Below are 7,435 nucleotides of genomic sequence, written 5' to 3'. Positions count from 1 at the left end.
TAGAGTAAATCTTTTACTTCCCCCTCACCCCTCCTACTTCTGTAAAACATCCTTCAATAAATACGTATGTTTGATAGCCATTGAGGCTGCAGTCTTGAGCTTGCACTGACTGTAGTCAGCAGAGAACATGCTAAAGAGCATCAAGATCTCAGTCTGATTCCTGCTCGACTGTGTCGCCTTCCTGTATACAAGCCTCAACCCACCCCAGCTGGAGCAGGGCTTCCGGCACATTACAAAGCAGAAATTAGAAAGACAATCATACCTTCTGTTCCCAAACAGTAATTTTTTCGGCAAGTTCTGCGTTTTCCTTCTTGAAAGTGTCAATATCTTCAGATATTTGTTGCAAATTAACTAAGAGTAGAGAGAAATATCTTTAAGGTTATTACAAAAACTGAATAAAATCAAGTTGACTGAAGGCATTTTTTAGCAACTAAACATTCTCTGCTACAATGAGCACAATTAACTTGTAAGTTGCACTATTCTGAAGGAGAAGAAAGTTAGTGGCATTTTCAGTATAAGAAAACATAAATATAGGAATCTTATTTCATTCTGTAAAGTGTTTAATTGCCTATTTAAAATGATTTCTAAGATGAGGTAATACAGTCTTTACCTCATTACTCTCCCATCAATAGAAAAAGGCACCATTCTTCTTAGAAAACATGAACACTTTCTATTTATTTATTCATTCATTTATTCATTCATTCTTTCTTTCTTTCTTTCTACAGGGCTCATGCACTCACCAGAGACAGAGAGAGGGAGGAAAAGTGAGAAATCATCCCTCCACAGTGGATGGCCATGCTGCAATCTCTTATTTTTTTTAACTTTATTTATTCATCTATTTATTTTTAACTTGACCAGACAGAGACACAGAGGGAGAGAGGAAAAGTGAGAAAGCAAATCACCAGGTCCAGGACTCAAACCATGGTCAGCCATATGGGAGTATCCAGCACCTTAACCACCATGCCACCTGCTGGTTCCCTTCTCTTAAATTCTCCTCTTGGGATTTGGGGCATGCACATACACTCACCAGACATTTTTTTTTTCTTTCTTTCTTTTAAGGTTCTTGCCATAGAGCATGTGTGCCCTCAGAAAAGGAGAGAGACAAAGACAGAGAGTAAAAGGGAAAGTGACAATTCATCCCCCACGGGGCATGGTCATACCACAATTCCGTCTCCAACGTTCTTCTTCTGAGATTCTGGGCATGCTTGCACATGTGTGCAGTATAATTTTAAAGCTGATAGCTCTGGGACTCAAACCACAGTCAGCCATGTGAGAGTCATATGCCTCAACCACCATGCCACCTGATGAGCTCATCTGGGCAATTTTTCCTTATCTTTGTTTGTTTTGTTTTGTTTTGTTTTGTCATCAGGTGTGTGCAGTTGCTAGAGAGGAGGCGATGAAGGAGAAAGTGAGAAATCACCCACCCTTCCCCTGAGGGATGCCATGCCATAATCCTTTCTCATCTTAGGATTTTGGGCACACACACGCTCAGTGTGAGTTTCAAGCTGCCAGGTCTGAAACTCAAATTGTGGTTGTCCATGTGTGAGTCTAGTGTCTTAACCACCATGCCACCAGCTGGCCTACATTTGAGCAATTTAAAGAGTTTTATCATTACCAGAGAAGAACAGAGACATCTAATACCCTATCTACTTATATTTGTCCTTCAGTTAACAAAGTAAATAAACAGATCCTTACAAAGAAATGCCTCATTTCACACAGGTTTTGCCCCACCTTCCTGCCACTCTGAAATTCCTTAGGAGGAACAAAGTACAAACTCTAAGGCCTCCAATATCTTTCGTATTCCCAACTGATTGTCTCTCAGGATAAGCAAGATCAGAGACTCCAGAGACATGATGTATGAAATAAAACACACTTAGGTATAGTCTTCTCTCTATCACTTAGTCACTCAAGGAGCAGGATAAAACTGGTCTCAAGGTCTAGTGGTTAAAAGAACCAGATCCCCCATGGCCCATTGCTTTCTGCATCCTATTGTGAATGACTTAAAACACAACCGGTGCATGTGTGCTCAAAATCATGAACAAATAAATGTAAGAGAATGGATTGGGGCATTGCCACATGTCATTGGGGTTTGCTTCCCCCCACCCCTGTGTGTGTGTGTGTGTGTGTGTGTGTGTGTTTATGTCCAGTGCTTAGGCCCTGTACAATTACTGTGTGGTGGTGGTGGTAGGAAGGACGATTAAGATAAATAAAGTCCTTTTAAGACAAGCTTTTTTTAATCCCCAAGGGGAAATTGCCACCACCATAAGGGTGAACAACACATATGAATCACCATTGCATAGGTAGATAACTCCTTTAAAGCTCCTCCAACATAGTCCATAATTCCAGGTCCCTCTGACGGGTGTGCTCTCTCTCATCTGGCCCAGAGCCTGACCTGTCTTCTATTGTGTCATCAAAAAAGACATGAGGCATTTTTGCATAGAAAAACATAGAAAAATACATCATGACTTTCCTGACAATATTTTCCCAGCATAAGAACTATCTTGTCTGGAGGTCACTCTTCTCAGAACACTACTGCTGCATTCACTAGAATAAACTCCAGCATCTGTAGACCTACTGTGTGCCTAGCAGCCACCTTGGCTATCACCAGACTGCACCCCGAATCACCACATTCTTCAGAGTACCTGCAGGATGAATTACCCACATTATATTTCAAGTTTACTTCTGTTCATTCTCCACTGCTATTAATGGTTGCCTATATGTAAGACTCTAACACATTATTTAAAACCTCTGTTATGTCACATATTTTGCCTGGCAATTCTGGGCTCTTCTGTAAGTCTTAAAATACTTAATGGGTGGATGGTGTAATGGTCATGTCACTGGACTCCCACATAACCTGGTTTGAGTCCCAAACATGGCAACTTAAAACTCATGCTGGGCATGTGTGTGTGCATGTATGCCCAAATTCCCAAAAGGAGAATGGAAGAGAAAGAATTGCAGCATGGCGATGGGGTGTGATTTTTTGCTTTTTATCTCTCTGTCTCTCTCTGTGTCTCCAGTGAGTATGTGTGCCCTAAGGTAAAACCTCTCTCTAAACAAACAAACAAACAAAACAAAACAAAACAAAAAAACAACTTAATGGGCAGAGTCAGCAAGTGGCATATTGGTTAAGGTGCTAGACTCCCACAGTTTGACTGTGGTTTCAGACCTGGGCCTGGTGGCTTGAGAATCATACAAGGTGTGTGTGTGTGTGTGTGTGTGTGTGTGTCCCAAATCCCAAGAGAATGGAAGAGAAGTGACTGATGTGGCCATCCCCCTGGTGGTGAATTCTCACATTTCCCAAAAACCTGAACAACAACAACAAAAATACATGATGGGCTCTGGCAGTGATTTAATAATCGTTTACATTTTCTCAAGTTCCAGGTCAGGCCAAAGATCTCCCCTGAACTTCAGACTCATATCACCATTGGCTTCCTAACTATTTCTACATGAAACTAAATTTGTCCAGTTGTCCCTGCTCCCCTAATCTCCTCCTCATTCTGGCCTTATATCTCAATAGATGGTAGCTCCCTCTACGTTGTTATTTTGCCCTCCTTCCAGGAAGAGTACAATTTCAAGAGTTAAGAAGCCACCCACAGATAAGTCACTGTATTTACCCCTAGTTGAATTAGAACCCACACGAAACAACTGTACTAAGCACATATTATAAAGAAAGCAAAAGCTTGTCAGACCATGGTATGCAGGTTAAGGTGGCTATATCCTACATGGCCAAATGCCTGGTTTGAGTACTGGACCCAAGATGTTGAGAAACAAGTCCAGCTAGTATGTTTGCAAGCTCAAGATCCCTAAAAGGAGGGAGAAATAAAGAAGGGATTGCTGCCTGATCAATCCCCATAGAGTGTGTATGTGGGGGGGCAGTGCTTCTCACTTGTCTGCCTTCTTTCTTTCTCTTCAGTGAGTGCATACACCCTTTGGCAAAATTTTAAGAAAGAAAAAGCAGAATCAAAAGAGAAGACTAAAATCTTACCTTGATATACATGAGGCTTTACCTAAAAGAAGGAAAAACAAAACTAAATTTGATACCAAAACATACTATTAGGAAATATCTCTAGTTTCTGATAAAATTGTCAAAATACTAACTAATGTAAATATCAAAATTTGTTATAAATAACAAATTCATGGGATTTCAAATTTAAAAAAAGGTCAGGAAGAGCTGGGGATACTTCATAAGCCATTTCTAATAAAGAGTATAAAGATAAATATCTTATTTTTGTTTATGTTCTATTAAAGGAACATCAGCCTATCTGATTTTCATAAGGGAAATGCAGACATCTCATAATTTTTCTGCTGATTAGTAATTTACCTAAGTTTTTGATTTGGAAAACCCAGTATTCATAGTAAAGGTGAGAAGTGGCTGTGTCTCACTTGATAAAGAAATCACATTACATCTACTCCAATAACTCTAAAACTCAGGGTACCCCAATTAGAAGAAGAGGGGAAGACAGAGAAAATGAGCCAATGATGGACATGACAAATAACTTTTGCCTAATAGATAAAAAGTGCTTCCCAAACCTGAGTCATTCCCAGAAGACAACACAGAAATAGAACTAAAAATATCCAGGTAGGCCCTCATCTTTCCACCATGTAAGAAACATTTTCCTGACATCACAGAACAAATTCTTATTTTCAAAGATTTAAGTGCTGATCAGGTACAGAGTCCAGACAACAGTCTTGCCAACATATTAGACTACCATGACAGCATCAAAAAGCCATTTAAAAGAATGTTGTTAAAAGAAAGTGATGACAGAAAATCAAGGATATTCCTTGACTTTTGGACCTTGCTCAGGAAACAGTGAACTTCCTGACCTCATGTCATCCCACAGGTAGACAGGGGTAAATGAGAAGACCAGTGGTTCATAAACTGTTTCATACATTTGTTCCCCTCCACACACAAACCTTCCCTGTTGTTTTGTTCATGTGATTTGTTACCTACTGCAATCCAAAAATACATAAGAATGATGCAGTAAGACATTTTGAGCAGGAGGGACCAGGTTTATATATGTTTTATCATCATATATTATAATTGTTCTCTTTTATTGTCAGTTATTGCTGTTCAATTGTTATGTCTATTTTATACATTAAACTTTACCCAAAGGTATGTATGTACAGATGGTTCCCAAGTTAGGGTAATTCCACTTAATATACCTTTTACTTTATGATAGTGCAAAAGTGATAAACTTCCAGAAGAAACTGTACTTCAAGCATTCATACAACTATTCTGTTTCTCACATTCTGTACAATATTCAATAAATTACATGATATAGTAGTCAACATTTAATTATGAAATAAGTTTTTTGTTAGATGACTTTTGCCCAACTATATATGCTAAAATAAGTAAGCATTCTACGTTAAGCATGTTTTAGGTAGGCTAGGTTATGTTTGGTAGGTTAGGTATATTAAATTATTTCCAATTATGATATTTTCAGTGTGGTAGATTTTGGGGGACACAAGCCCATCATGGTAGATTTTGGGGGACACAAGCCCATCATAGTAGATTTTGGGGGACACAAGCCCATCATGGTAGATTTTGGGGGACACAAGCCCATCATAGTAGATTTTGGGGGACACAAGCCCATCATAAGCTGAGAAATACATCTATAGAAAAGAACATAGGGTGTATAGAATTGGGTGCTATCTCTAGTTTAGGGTATCTTCTAGGGGATGGGGAGCTTTTAAAATTATCCACTGCAGATGAAAGGGGAACTAGTGTATTCAGTCTTTTTTTTAACTAAAAATATTTGTAATTTGTAGTGTTCTTATTGAGATTATGTTGTTTTGCTTACTAAACTTTTTATTCAAAAGATTATTTTACAAGGCTAATTTCCACTTCAGTCATTAATTTGTACTCTAGAAGAAACAACTAAAAGAATGAAACAGTCTTCTGATGAAGCTTACACGGAGCTATTATGCTGTCACTCCCAAATGCATTAGAAGAAGAATGATAAACTAAACATCAACAATTCTTCTTATATCACAGAACTGATGTCATAGGATAAGCCATTACCTGCAAATGAGAGAGCTAGACAGGGTGATACAGAGAACTATCATCTACCAACACAGAAGGCCAAGTCAGAATTATCAGTGGGAAAATTTGCTGCAGAGTAGGACAACCTACCATCTAAACGACTAATTCCTTGAGGCTCAGCATGGATGAAAATGATATTTTATTTTTATTTCTCTTCTTTTTTCTGGAGAGGTTTTTACTATAGGGCGCATGCACTCTCCAGGAAGACAGAAAGAGACAGAGAGACAGATAGTGAGAAATCACCCCTCGGGGAGATGGCCACACCACAATCCCTTCTCTTCCATTCTCCTCTCAGGATCTTGGGCATGCACGCACATGCAACCGGTGTGAGTTTAAGCAGCTGGGTCTGGGACTTGAACTTGGTTGACTACATGGGACTCCAGCGACATAGCCATTATGCCAATTGCCGGTCCCTGAAAAGGATATTTTAAAATGCCAGGAAAGCTCAGCCTTGAGGGGGAAAAGGGTTGCCACAAGATGTGAGTTTTACCTCCAGGAGTGCTGATAGGTTCTATAGTAGATACATGAGAACCCTCAGAAGTATTCTGTTCTGCTTAAAAAGGCCTGTCCTCAAGGGAAACTATTTTACCAGAGTCTGGCTGAAGTTAGCCACTGCTACTCACAGTTGCAGGAAATAAATACACCTTAACAACTAGGGTGATCAACAGAAAGCCTCATACAATTGACCTAGCTACTTCAGGTCCTTTCGCTAAGGAAATGATGCCTACCTCTTACCCCCAAACTAGAAGGCAAACCAAAAGCCAAGGAAAAGCAAGCACTTGATCAGAAAAAACAAGCATTAGAATCATACTGAGGAGCCAACTGGTGCTGTGATGGCTAGGGTGTCTGGATCTACTATGGGCAACTGCATGATTAGAGTCCTGGACCCAACAGCTTGAAAAACAAACAGGGCCAGAATCCTGAAAGGAAGGGTGAAGAAGGGATTGAGGCATGTGCATTTTCCATGTGTGGTGCATTCTATCTTTGCTTCACTCTCTTCTGTCACTCTTTGGTGAATGCATATACCCTCTAGCAAATTAAAAAAAACTAAATCAGACTCAGACAGGGCAGAGATGATGCAATTATCTGTCTGGGAAAGTGTAACCTCTGTGATTAATATTAGAAAGGCCCAATCACAAAAATTGGACAATATGCAAGAAGAAACAAAGAATATAAGCAGAGAGAAGGAAACGTTTAAGCAGTCAAAGGAAAAGATGCTAGTGAAAACCTGTAACAGACATGACAAACTCCTTTGGGGGATTCATTATTAGACTCAACATAACTAAGGGAAGAATCAGTGAGCTTCAAAAAGGGTAGGTAGAAACTTCCTAAACTTGGGAACCAGTAGTTAGTGTAATGGCTATGTCGCTGGACTCCCATGTAGTTGACCGC

The 7,435-nt window shown here is 39.6% G+C and overlaps 1 protein-coding gene across 2 annotated transcripts in view; it reads right to left on the bottom strand.

The window, feature by feature from the left end:
• The window catches only part of LOC102468529 (transport and Golgi organization protein 1 homolog), a 17,298-nt gene extending 13,283 nt beyond the window's left edge, over window positions 1-4,015 (bottom strand). For both annotated transcript variants that reach the window (XM_027767766.1, XM_027767763.1), the window contains exons 1-2: window positions 3,986-4,015; window positions 263-351 (exon numbers count right to left, since the gene is read on the bottom strand). The gene's annotated coding sequence lies outside the window, so the exon portion shown is untranslated. The remainder of the gene's footprint in view (window positions 1-262; window positions 352-3,985) is intronic.
• Between the last annotated feature and the right edge of the window lie 3,420 nt (window positions 4,016-7,435).

This window comes from Tupaia chinensis, unplaced genomic scaffold, assembly GCF_000334495.1.
Source record: "Tupaia chinensis unplaced genomic scaffold, TupChi_1.0 Scaffold000073_1, whole genome shotgun sequence".
NCBI classification, from domain to species: Eukaryota; Metazoa; Chordata; class Mammalia; order Scandentia; family Tupaiidae; genus Tupaia; species Tupaia belangeri.
The sequence above is the reverse complement of the archived record's forward strand: the minus strand, read 5'-3'. Positions and strand labels throughout refer to the sequence as shown.